The 12,481-nt window shown below is 37.7% G+C and overlaps 1 protein-coding gene across 2 annotated transcripts in view; it reads right to left on the reverse strand.

The window, feature by feature from the left end:
* UIMC1 (ubiquitin interaction motif containing 1) overlaps positions 1-12,481 on the reverse strand; it is a 167,316-nt gene that overhangs the window by 120,567 nt on the left and 34,268 nt on the right. The window lies entirely within an intron of this gene.

Here is a 12,481-nt window from a genome sequence, read left to right on the forward strand (position 1 = left end):
ACTGCAAATCCCAAGATTGCTTTTTTTTTTTTTATGGCTCCAAGAGTTGCTGTCTTATCTAATGCACAGAACCAATATGGAGAGTAAAGAAAATGAAAAAAAAGAGGAATAAGTTCCAAATAAAAAGAATTAGATAAAAGTTCAGAAAAACACCTTAACAAAAGAGAGTTAAGTGATTTACCAAACAAAGGAGTTCAAAATAATGGTCATACATCCAAATGGCCAACAGACACATGAAAAAGTGCTCAACATCACTCGGCACCAGAGAAATACAAATCAAAACCACAATGAGATACCACCTCACACCAGTCAGAATGGCTAAAACTATCAAGTCAGGAAACGACAGATGTTGGTGAGGATGCTCAAAGGGGAACCCTCCCACCCTGCTGGTTGGAATACAAGCTGGTATGGCCACTCTGGAAAACAGTATGAAGGTTCCTCAAAAAAGCTGAAAACAGAGCTATACTATGACCCAGCAATTGCACTACTGGGTATTTACCCCGAAAATACAAATGTAGTGATCTGAAAGGGCACCTGCATGCCAATGTTTATATCAGCACTGTCCACAATAGCCAAACTATGGAAAGAGCCCAGATATCTATCAATAGATGAATGGATAAAGAAGAAGTGGTATATGGGATATTACACAGCCATTGAAATAAAAAGAAATTTTGCTATTTGCAACAACATGGATGGAATTAGAGAGTATTATACTAAGTGAAATAAGACAATCAGAGAAAGACAAATATCATATGATCTCACTTATACGTGGAATTTGAGAAACAAGGTAGAGGATCAGGGGAAGGGGGATGAGGGAACCAGAGAGCTGGGTGATGGACATTTGGGAGGGTATGTGCTATGGTGAGAACTGTGTATTATGTAAGACTGATGAATCACAGACCTCCCCTGTTAAAATAAATAATCTTTTTTTTTTAATGATGTAGGGAGAATAAAAATGTAGAGCTTTAGAATAAGTTCAAACTTAAGTTCTCTAGCAACTTAAAATAGACTGCTGTACGTTTTTTTAGGTCAGCCTCAGGACAATCACAAAACAAAAACCTGTAGTAGATACATAAAAGATAAAGGAATCTAAACATACCATAAGAAAAAATCATCAAATCACAAAGAGAGTAAGAAAAGAAGGAACAGAGGAATTACAAAGCAGCCAGAAAACAACTAACACAAAGCCACACACATACAAAAGGCAGTAAGTACACAGCTACCAATAAATACTTTAAATGTAAACAGGCTAAATTCTCTAATTAAAAGATTCAAGAGTGGCTGAATGCATTAAAAAACATAAAAACACATCAAACATCTTAAACCTAACACTCCCCAGCTGTTCTTACCTGCTTTACACAGTAAATCTAATAAAATTAAGGCCTAAATTTCTGACTGAAATTACAATATTCTAGAAAAAGAAAAATGTGAAGTCAATTCATTACAAACATATAAAGCCTATTTTTATGGTTATATCTCCATTGTTCATCATAATATCATCTAACACAGAAGTAGATACTTATTTTTCTATTTCAAAATTGTTATTGTTCTTCACTTACCCATTTATTTCTTCTCTCCTCCTAAATGAAAATTAGGATCATTTACAAAGACTGCAACTTTATTTTTTCTTAAAGATTTATTTACTTGAGGGGCACCTGGGTGGCTCAGTTAGTTAAGCGTCTGCCTTTACCTTAGGTCATGAACCCAGGATCCTAGGATCAACCCCACATCTGGCACTCTGCTCAACAAGGAGTCTACTTCTCCCTCTGCCTCTCCCCCTACTTGTGCTCTCTCTTTCTCTGTCAAATAAATACATAAAATCTTTTTTTTTAAGTTTATGGTGCATATTTATTCACACTATGTATATTTTTATGGCATTCATACACATTTTTTGTGGTTTTAAAAAGACCTTAGGAAGGTCTTTTTCCTCCATTTCTATATAGGTTTGTTTGTTTGTTTGTTTTTAATTAATAAAATCTTTAAAAAAACTGATTTATTTGAGAAAGAGACACACAGAGAGAGAGAGAGAGAGAGAGAGCACACAAGCCTCGTGCTTGTGCAAGCAAGGAGAGAGACAGAGGGAAAGAGAATCTCAAGCAGACTCCCGACTGAGCACAGAGCCTGACTTGTGGTCTAATCCCACATGCCCGAAATTATGACCTGAGCTGAAATCAAGAGTCGGTCACTTAACCAACTATACCAACCAGGCACCCCTTATAACTTTACATGACATTGTGTTGTACAAAGGCAATACAAATGAAATCTAATGAAAAGACTGATTTTTGACTGCCTAAATTAATTGGCTATTTAAATAAAATAACACATTAAACAGCTAAGAAAGAATGGAAGGCAAAAAGATGTTAAGACTATTTTCATGATAGTTTATCCAATTCCATTGCTGTGAAGAAGATACCTGTAATTATGTAACACAAACAATATATGCCATAGTGGTCCACAAAAAGAAGGGGCCTGGCTCAGCTAGGTTGGGTAAGTTGGGAAAGGCCTTGCTGGAGGTGGACTTTGAGCAGGACCCTGAAGAACTGTACTGGGTTTTTATGATGGTTACAATCTTATTTCCTTAGGAAAGTGTAAAGTTACAGAGACAGAAACTGTTTCTTATTCATACCTGAATCCCAGCATTTAGCTCGGAGCTTAGCTTTTAATAAATGTTACTGAATAAATGATATAATACTTTAATAACCAAATGAGTATATGAATAAACAAACTGGATCTGGAAAGGCACAGAAGATGGGAAAAAGACAAATACAGTGTGCCTGTTATTCAGGAATCTGAAATATATTCAGATAGAAGTTAAATGTCCCTGTCAAAATTAAAAAGAAGTAGAGGGCGCCTGGGTGGCTCAGTGGGTTAGGCTACTGCCTTCGGCTCGGGTCATGATCTCAGGGTCCTGGGATCGAGTCCCGCATCGGGCTCTCTGCTCGGCGGGGAGCCTGCTTCCTCTTCTCTCTCTGCCTGCTTGTGATCTCTCTCTGTCAAATAAATAAATAAAATCTTAAAAAATAAAAAAAAAAAAAAAAAAAAAAAAAAAAGAAGTAGAGATACAAAGAGGCTTAGGTGCAACTCTAGTGGAGTGGTAAGGTTATAATTAACCTCTCAAAGTCTCTTAAATTTCTCATCTCAAAGGATTCTGTATTTTTCATTTGGAAAAAATTTCTAATATAAATTACTGAAGAAGCTTTTTTTAATCGAGGTGTCAAAATATTTTCTGAACCCAGTAAAAAAATAACAAAGTGAGGGACACCTGGGTGGCTCAGTCAGTTAAGCATCTGCCTTTGGCTCTGGTCATGATCCCAGGGTTCTGGGGCTCAGTCCAACACAGGGCTCCCTGCTCAGCCAACACAGAGCTCCCTATTCAGCCAGGAGTCTGCTTGTCCCTTTCCCTTTGCCCCTCTCCACCCCAGCTTGTATTCTCTTTCTCTCTCTCTCTCGCTCTCGCTCTCAAATAAATAAAATCTAAAATTAAAAAAAAAAAGCAACAAAATGAAAGCTGAATTCATCATTTTCAAGATTAAAATTATAAATACAAACCATTTTTATTGTCATCTGTGATAATAAATGCTTGATAATACCAGAGCTCTATAGCTCTAATCAAGAAAAATCTACTATAACTGCATAACTCTAAAATTCTAAGTCTATCCCTTTTAATCCTATTTCAAACACATATGCTCCTTCTGCTGCTCTTACCATGTACCCATCTTTCTCATTTCCAATTCTTCTTTACTACATGTGAGGAGTTACTGATTCTCCAGCATTAGCAGTATATATAGTTGAGGATGACTTAATCTCATGAATCCAAGGTGATTAAATTTCCAAAGAAAACAAACTGGCATTGGATTTTGCAATGATTTCTTGGGTATGACACTAAAACAACAGGCAACAACAAAAATAAATAACTGACTATGACAAAATTTTAAAATCTTATGCATGAAAGGACACTAACAATAAAGTGAAAAAGCAACCCACAAAATTGGGAAAAAATTTGCAAACTGTTTATCTGGTAAAGGGTTAATATCAAGACTATAAAGAACTCCTGCAACTCAATAACAAAAAACAACCCAATTTAAAAATGGGCAAAGGATTTGAATAGACATTTCGCCAAAGAATGTATTCAAATGATCAATAAGCACATGAAAAGATGCTTTATCACTACTCACTAGGGAACTGCAAATCAAAAACACAAAATACCACCTCTCACTCCTTCAGATGGCTACTGTCCAGAAAACAGAAAATAGCAAGTGTTGGAGAGGATGCAGAGAAACTAGAACCCTTGAACACTGCTAGGAGGAATGGGAAATAGTGCAGCTGTTAATGGGAATCAGTATGGCAATTCCTCAAAATATTAAAAATATAATTTTCATAGATCCGGAAATTCCCCTTCCAATTATATACACAAAAGAAGTGAAAGCAGTGATTCAAACATATCCGTACACCCACATTCACAGCAGCATTATTCACAATAGCAAGGAATAGAAACAACTCAATGTCCACTGACAGACACAAAATAGGATATATACATACAGCAGATACTATTCAGCCTCAAAAAAAGAAGGCAACTCTGACATATGCTTCAACATGAACAAACTTAGGGGCACCTGGGTGGCTCAGTAGGTTAAGCATCTGTCTACAGTTCAGATCATGATCCCAGGGTCCTGGGATCAAGCCCCACTCTCCCTCTGCCTGCCACTCCCCCTGCTTGTGCAGACACACTCTGTCAAATAATAAAATCTTTTTAGAAAATGGGTAAGCTTTGAAGACATTAAGTTAAGTCAGAAACAAATGGACAAATACTGTACAATTACACTTACATGAGATACCTAAAGTAGTCAGATTCACAGAACAGAAAGCAGAATGGTAGTTGCCATAGGTTGGGAGAAAGGAAGGATGTATAGTTACTGTTTAATGGGTAGAGTTTCAGTTTAGGAAGATGAAAAAAGTTCTGGAAAAGGATAGTGCTGATGGCTGAATGACAATGTGAATGTACTTAATATCAACAAACTGTACACTTAAAATGGTAAGTTTTGAGTATATTTGGTAAAATTTTACGTATTTGGTAAATTATGTATATTTTGCTACAATTCAAAAAAAGAAAACAGCAAAGGCATATGCAGTTGAACTTGAACGACATGGGTTTGAACTGTGCAGGTCTGCTCATATATGGGTTTTCTTACAGTACAGTACCATAAATGTATTTTTTTTTAAAGATTTATTTATTTATTTATTTGACAGAGATAGATCACAAGTAGACAGAGAGGCAGGCAGAGAGAGAGGAAGGGAAGCAGGCTCCCCGCCAAGCAGAGAGCCCGATGTGGGACTCGATCCCAGGATCCTGAGATCATGACCCGAGCCGAAGGCAGCGGCTTAACCCACTGAGCCACCCAGGCGCCCCCATAAATGTATTTTTTTAAGATTTGAGAGAGCGTGTGTGCACAAGTGGGGAGGGGGAGACAAGCAGACTCCCCACTAAGCTCAAACCCAGGACCCCAAGATCATAACCTGAGCCAAAATCAAGAGTAGGATGCTTAACTGACTGAGCCATCCAGGCATCCAATAAACATATTTTATGTTATTTTCTTAATGCATTTTCTTATTGCCAACTTATCTTATTGTGGGAATATAGCATATAATACATGTAACATACAAAATATGTTTTAATTGGCTGTTTATGTTATCAGTAAGTCTTCCAGTCAACAGCAGGCTGTTAGTAAAGTTTTTGAGGAGTCAAGAGTTGTACACAGATTTTCAACTGCATGGGGTGTCACATGCTTAACTTCTGTATTGTTCAAGGGTCAACTGTTCATAATCTCATGGAAAATTTTCCAAGATGTGCACCAATAAGTGAAAAATAAAGGAAAAAATAGTAAATAATAGCATGACAACTTTTGTGCAGAAGATTTAAAAAAATCACCATCGATAAATTTTTCTCAGGCCAACAAAACCAGAAATTAATCAATTTACAACCTTCAGGGGCATCTGGGTGGCTCAGTGGGTTAAGCCTCTGCCTTCGGCTCATAATGATCCCAGGGTCCTGGGATCGAGCCCCGCATCAGGCTCTCTGCTCAGCAGGGACCCTGCTTCCCCCTCTCGTTCTGCCTGCTTCTCTGCCTACTTGTGATCTCCGCCTGCCTCTCTGCCTACTTGTGATCTGTCAAATAAATAAATAAAATCTTAAAAAAAAAAATTACAACCTTCAGTTCTCATCTCTAATTCAAAAATGATTTTTAGGAAAAACTTTTTGTTAACTAAAAAACACTTAGAAGACTTTTGTAGGTTGTTCATTCAAATAACTTAAATAATTTTTCTAAGTATCACCTACTTTAAAATGTAGAAAAGTAGGGTTTAAAATAAGGAAACCAATTATCAGTCAGAATTGTACTCAACACTAGAAAAAGAAATCGCAATTTTGCCTCTCATAACTTACTACCTACTCTGGGTCCCATCGTCAGCCATTTCAAAGGGATCTCTAAAGCCCCTAACCTTGGGAAAATACTACTTGTTGTGTACTTCTTGCCCCAGGAATCAAGATTCCTGGAGAGAAAAACCAAGCCAACTGCTTTTCACTGATCACTAAGGGACTTCTGATTTTTCACTGATCACTAAAGGGATTTCTGTCTTCAAGTCTTTCCCATTAAGTTCCTCCCAACCCTTTGTATATGTAAGTTCCTTCTAGATCCACTCTATCCACTCGCTATAAACATTATCAAGACTTCCTAAGCCTGGGCGCCTGGGTGGCTCAGTGGGTTAAGCCACTGCCTTCGGCTCAGGTCATGATCTCAGGGTCCTGGGATCGAGTCCCGCATCGGGCTCTCTGCTCAGTGGGGAGCCTGCTTCCTCCTCTCTCTCTCTCTGCCTGCCTCTTTGCCTACTTGTGATCTCCCTCTGTCAAATAAATAAATAAAATCTTTAAAAAAAAAAAAAAGACTTCCTAAGCCTAAAAATAAGTTCCCTCAACCCTATCACCAATAAAAATTTCTCTCCTTTGCTTTATCATCAAATGTTTTACTCAGAAGCTATACATTGACACACACTATAAATTTCCAAAGCACTCAATTTAAAAAACAAAAGGCAGAAGAGCGTGCTTAGTATTATTTTACTTGTGTAAATTAAAACACACACACAGTCCTTTGTTTTAAAATCCACCTGGAAGTACACAAAAGAAATTGCCAAAAGCGTGAGAAAGAATTTGAGAGAGGAAGACAGACATATTCCTACTATTTGAATTTTGAACTATGTGCACATATTACTTTTATTTTTCTTTAAACTTTTAAACTCTGGAGAGAATTTGACATCAATTTTAAAGAGCACATTCCATATCCACATTCCATTTATCACCCTCTTCTCTTCTAATGTTATATAATCTGAATCTGCTCTCCTTTTAGGATCATCAAAGATCTCCTTGACACCAAATCCATATACCTCTCTTCAGCTTTCATTCCACTAGCCATCTTGGCAAATCCTTTCTTTATGACAGTCTTAGTGTCTCTGACACTGCTTAACTGAGTTTAACTGCTTAACTGACCTCTCCTTTTCCTTCCTCTTCCTTCTGTTCCTCTCACTAAATAAAAGCATTTACCGCCATGCTATCCGCAATCTCCTCCTCTCCCTACTCTGAAACTTATTCCCAGAGGCATTCACTCTTGGGCTTTCAATTACAAACTCAATTCAAAGGCCTGCATGGTATACAAATGCACCTAGGCCTTTCAGCTGAACTCTAGTCCTACCATTTCTGATTTGCTGTGGAATTCTACTGAACATTTAAAAAGTAACAATCTTTCACAACTTAAAAAGAAAAAAAAAAAAGTGGGGAAACACTCCTCAGCTCATTCTACCTCACCAGTTGATACCAAAACCAGATAAAAAAAAAAAAAAAAAAAAACCAGTAAAACAAGAAACCAAGAGGGCCTGGCTGGCTCAGTCACTGGAACATGTTACCCTTGGTCTCACAGTTGTAAGTCTGAGCCCCATCTTGGGTATAGAGAATATTTAAAAATAAAATCTTTAAGACAAAAGAAAAATAAAACAAGAAACCCAATATGCTATAAATATAAATGCAAAAATCATCAACAAAATACTAACAAACCTAATCCAATATTATATAAAAAGAACTATATACCATGACGAAGATGTATCAAGAGAAGGCAAGGTTTACGATCTGAAACTCAATGTATTACACCATATCAATAGAATAAAGGACAAAAACCACATGATTATCTTAATATACACAAAAAGAGCATTTAACAAAACTCAACACCCCTTCATGATAAAAACACTAAACAAACTAGGAATAGAAGAAAACTTCCTCAACCTGATAAAAAGTATCTATCAAAAACTCATGGTTAACATTACACTTAATGGTGAAAGACTGAAAGCTTTCCCTTAGATCGGGTCCAAAACAAGCTTGCCCACCCTCAGCACTTCCATTCAACATTATAGTGGAGGTTCTAGCCAGAGCAATTGGGCAAAAAGAGCAAGACAAAAAGAAATAAAGGGGTGCCTGGGTGGCTCAGTGGGGTAAAGCCTCTGCCTTCAGCTCAGGTCATGATCCCAGAGTCCTGGGATGGAGCCCTGCCATTGGGCTCTCTGCTCAGCAGGGAGCCTGCTTCCCCCTCTCTGTCTGCCTGCCTCTCTGCCTACTCATGATCTCTGTCTGTCAAATAAAGAAATAAAATCTTTTAAAAAATAAATAAAAACCATCTAGATTGGAAAGGAAGAAGTAAAACTGTATTTAGTTTCATCATCATTTAGATGCAATGATCTTGTATATAGAAAATTCTAAGGGGCGCCTGGGTGGCTCAGTGGGTTAAGCCTCTGCTCAGGTCATGATCTCAGGGTCATGAGATTGAGTCCCACATCGGGCACTCTGCTCAGCAGGGAGCCTGCTTCCCCCCCTCTCTCTGCCTGCCTCTCTCTGCCTACTTGTGATCTCTGTGTGTCAAATAAATAAATAAAATCTTTAAAAAAAAAGAAAAAGAAAAGAAAAAAAAGAAAAGAAAGAAAAAATTCTAAGAAATACACTAAAAAAAAAAAACTATCAGAATACACAAGTCAGCAAGGTTGCAGGATACAAAATCAAAACAAAAGTAACTGTATTTCTATACATTTGCATTGAGCAATCTGAAAATGGAATTATGAAAACAAGTCCATTTATAACAGCATCCTAAGGACTAAAATACTTAGTCATAGCTTTAACAGAAGACATACAAGACTTATACCCTGAAAACTATAAAACATTTTTTAAAGATTTTATTTATTTATTTGACAGACAAAGATCATAAGCAGGCAGAGAGAGAGAGGGGGAAATGGGCTCACTGCTGAGCAGAGAGCCTGATGCGGGGCTCGATCCCAGGACCCTGAGATCATGACCTGAGCCAAAGGCAGAGGCTTTAACCACTGAGCCACCCAGGTGAAAAAATCCATGTTCAAGGATCAAGACTTAAGACAATACTACTGCTCCTAAAACTGATATACAGATTCAATGCAATAGCTAATAAAATCCTAGTTGGGTGCGTGTGTGTAAATTAACAAACTGATCCTAAAATTCACATGGCAATTCAAGGGTCCCAAATATTTTTAATTACCAGGAAGCGTAAGTTCAGAATAGTAACTTGTCAGAAGTCACAAAGGAGGCACCTGAATTCTGTCTCCTGACTCCAGTACTTCATGACTTAATCTTTACACCTCTTCTAACTAAAACTGCTGCCTAATGTATGGTATGCACACATAAATATGTGCTGAATGGGATCACCTGGGTGGCTCAGTTGGTTAAGCAGCTGCCTTCCTCTCATGTCATGATCTCAGGTTCCTTGGATCCAGTCCCGGGGTTGGGCTCCCTGCTCAGTGGGGAGACTGCTTCTCTCCCCTTCCACTACAAGCTTATGTTTTCAAATTAATAAATAACATCTTTAAAAAAAAAGCATGCTGAATGAACAGTATAATGCTTATATTTAAAATTTTTAATACAACATAAAGACACAAAAGGATAAAATTATTATAGGTTGAATAGCATATAGGTAAGACTTGGAAGTCGGAGTTAGTTTGGGGGAATTCTAAAGGAATCATAGTGCCCCAAGAAAACATCTTCCACGGAATAGTTTTCATCTTATTAAATGTCTTCTGTACCCTGCAGCTGTTTAAACCAAAATGCTCAAATCTGATATCAAGAGTAGCTATACCACCAAATATATGTAATTTCTTCAAGATACATAAATAAAAACTCTACCCTTCTCTGTAGCACAGAACCACCTGCAATCTCAAAGTGGGTTTTCAAAGAATTAAGCAGATAAGCGATGGATAAGAAGCATTAAGCAGAGCCCCCCCACAGATAACAGACTCCAAAACTCGGTGCTTCATGAGATTTAACCACACAATAACTCTTAAGAGTAAAAACAAGGCACTGCTTGACCAATTTAAACAAGCTGACCAGCATATAGTGCAGCTACTATTTATTTAAGTTGCTACCCTTAAAAATGAAGAACTCACTAAAATAATGGCTTATCTTCAAGTATTTGAACTGAGGCTAAAGAATGAATTACCACTAACTCTGAAGAAAGAACAGAGTTTAAAGGCCAACAGCCTCATCTTTAATCATGACAAGAACAAAATGTCTCCAAAAGAATGAACAGGGGTGCCTGGGTGGCTCAGTGGGTTAAGCCGCTGCCTTCGGCTCAGGTCATGATCTCAAGGTCCTGGGATCGAGTCCCGCATCAGGCTCTCTGCTCAGCAGGGAGCCTGCTTCCTCCTCTCTCTCTCTGCCAGTCTCTCTGCCTACTTGTGATCTCTCTCTGTCAAATAAATAAATAAAACCTTAAAAAAATAATAAAATAAAAGAATGAACAAACAGGAAAAGTGACACACTAATGAGACTTGTTATTTATCTCACAGGTAGCATTTTTAGTAACCCGAACTTGGGTTATTTGTCATTTTCCTTCAGTGTATCTATCATCTTGATCTATCTGAAGAACAATCACTGAAAAAAATAACTTAAAATTTTGACATTCTACCTCCCAAACATGTCAAAATCACTTCAAAAGCTTGGGGATATAGGGACCTTAACAAGTCTTCATGAATGATTGACGATATGCTACTCAGTAAGTCACTACTCAAGAAATTTGGTACCAAACATTACCATCTGATTTCAAGAGCTTGTTTCCTTGGTTTATTTTTTAAGACATTTTATTTATTTATTTGAGAGACAGAGAGAGTACAAGCATGCAAGAGGGTCAGAGGGAGAGGGAGAAGCAGACTCCCTCCCTCCCAAAACATAATCTGATGCGGGGCTCTATCCCAGGACCCTGAGATCATGACCTGAGCCCAAGGGAGACATTTAACCAACTGAGCCACCCAGGTGCCCCGTTGTTTCCTGAATTTAAAAAAAGGTAAATGTGGCAGCTCTTTTAACCAAAGATCCTGTCCCATGCTTTAATAAAACCACCTTTTTGGGGGCACCTGGGTGGCTCAGTGGTTAAACCCTCTGCCTTCAGCTCAGGTCATGATCCCAGGGTCCTGGGATAGGGCTCTCTGCTCCACGGGGAGCCTGCTTCCCTTCCTCTCTCTCTGCCTGCCTCTCTGTCTACTTATGGTCTCTGTCAAATAAATAAATAAAATCTTTAAAAAACCACCTTTTTGTGCCGATAATATATAAATACATACATAAGTACATGAAATTTAAAAAGGTAAATGCCTTTACACGTACAGACAAGCACATGCACAATTCTTTACTTCCCACTTTATACTCAACCTCAGGACAATTGTGTATCAAAATCCAAACATATTTTGAGTAATAATTCAATCAGTCATTTATTGAGTCCTGGGACACTATTCTAGGTATCTCACACGCATTATAAAGGTTACCCTCCCAATAACTCTATTGTGGTAGGTATCACTATTTCACACTATTTTTATCACTAATTGTTATTTTAACGATTGTTATCACTATTTTACAAGTTTGTAAACTTATTCAAAATCAAACAATTACTAAGTTCTTACTAGGTTGGTAAATGGCTATGTTGACGGAATTGCAGCTCGATATGCCTGACTCCAAAAATACATTCTTTGACTCATCTACACGGCACTCACTGCCTCCCAACAGGAAAAAAATAAAGAAGCATAAAACTTTCGCTTTTTCCTGGACAATGCTTATATCTTAGTATGCTATAGTGACTACATACAAGAACATTAGAGTCAAGCTGCCTGGATTCAAGGCAGCTTTTCCGCTTACGAAATCGGTCTTCCATCATCAGTTACCTCATCTATAAACTGAGGATAATAGTACCTATCTCAAAAAAAAGTGTCAAGATTAAATAAATGCGTACGAGTAATAGGCTTGAAACACGGTCACCGTACAGAAGGAAACAGCAGTTCTGTTGGAGTGGAAAGTGGCAAATAATAAGGATTTCCAAACAAAGTATATTTTTCTGGGCAAATAACAGAAGGATCACTCCGCAATAAAACAGTAGCCTGGAGG

The sequence above is a fragment of the Mustela lutreola genome, chromosome 5, assembly GCF_030435805.1.
Source record: "Mustela lutreola isolate mMusLut2 chromosome 5, mMusLut2.pri, whole genome shotgun sequence".
Lineage (NCBI taxonomy): Eukaryota > Metazoa > Chordata > Mammalia > Carnivora > Mustelidae > Mustela > Mustela lutreola.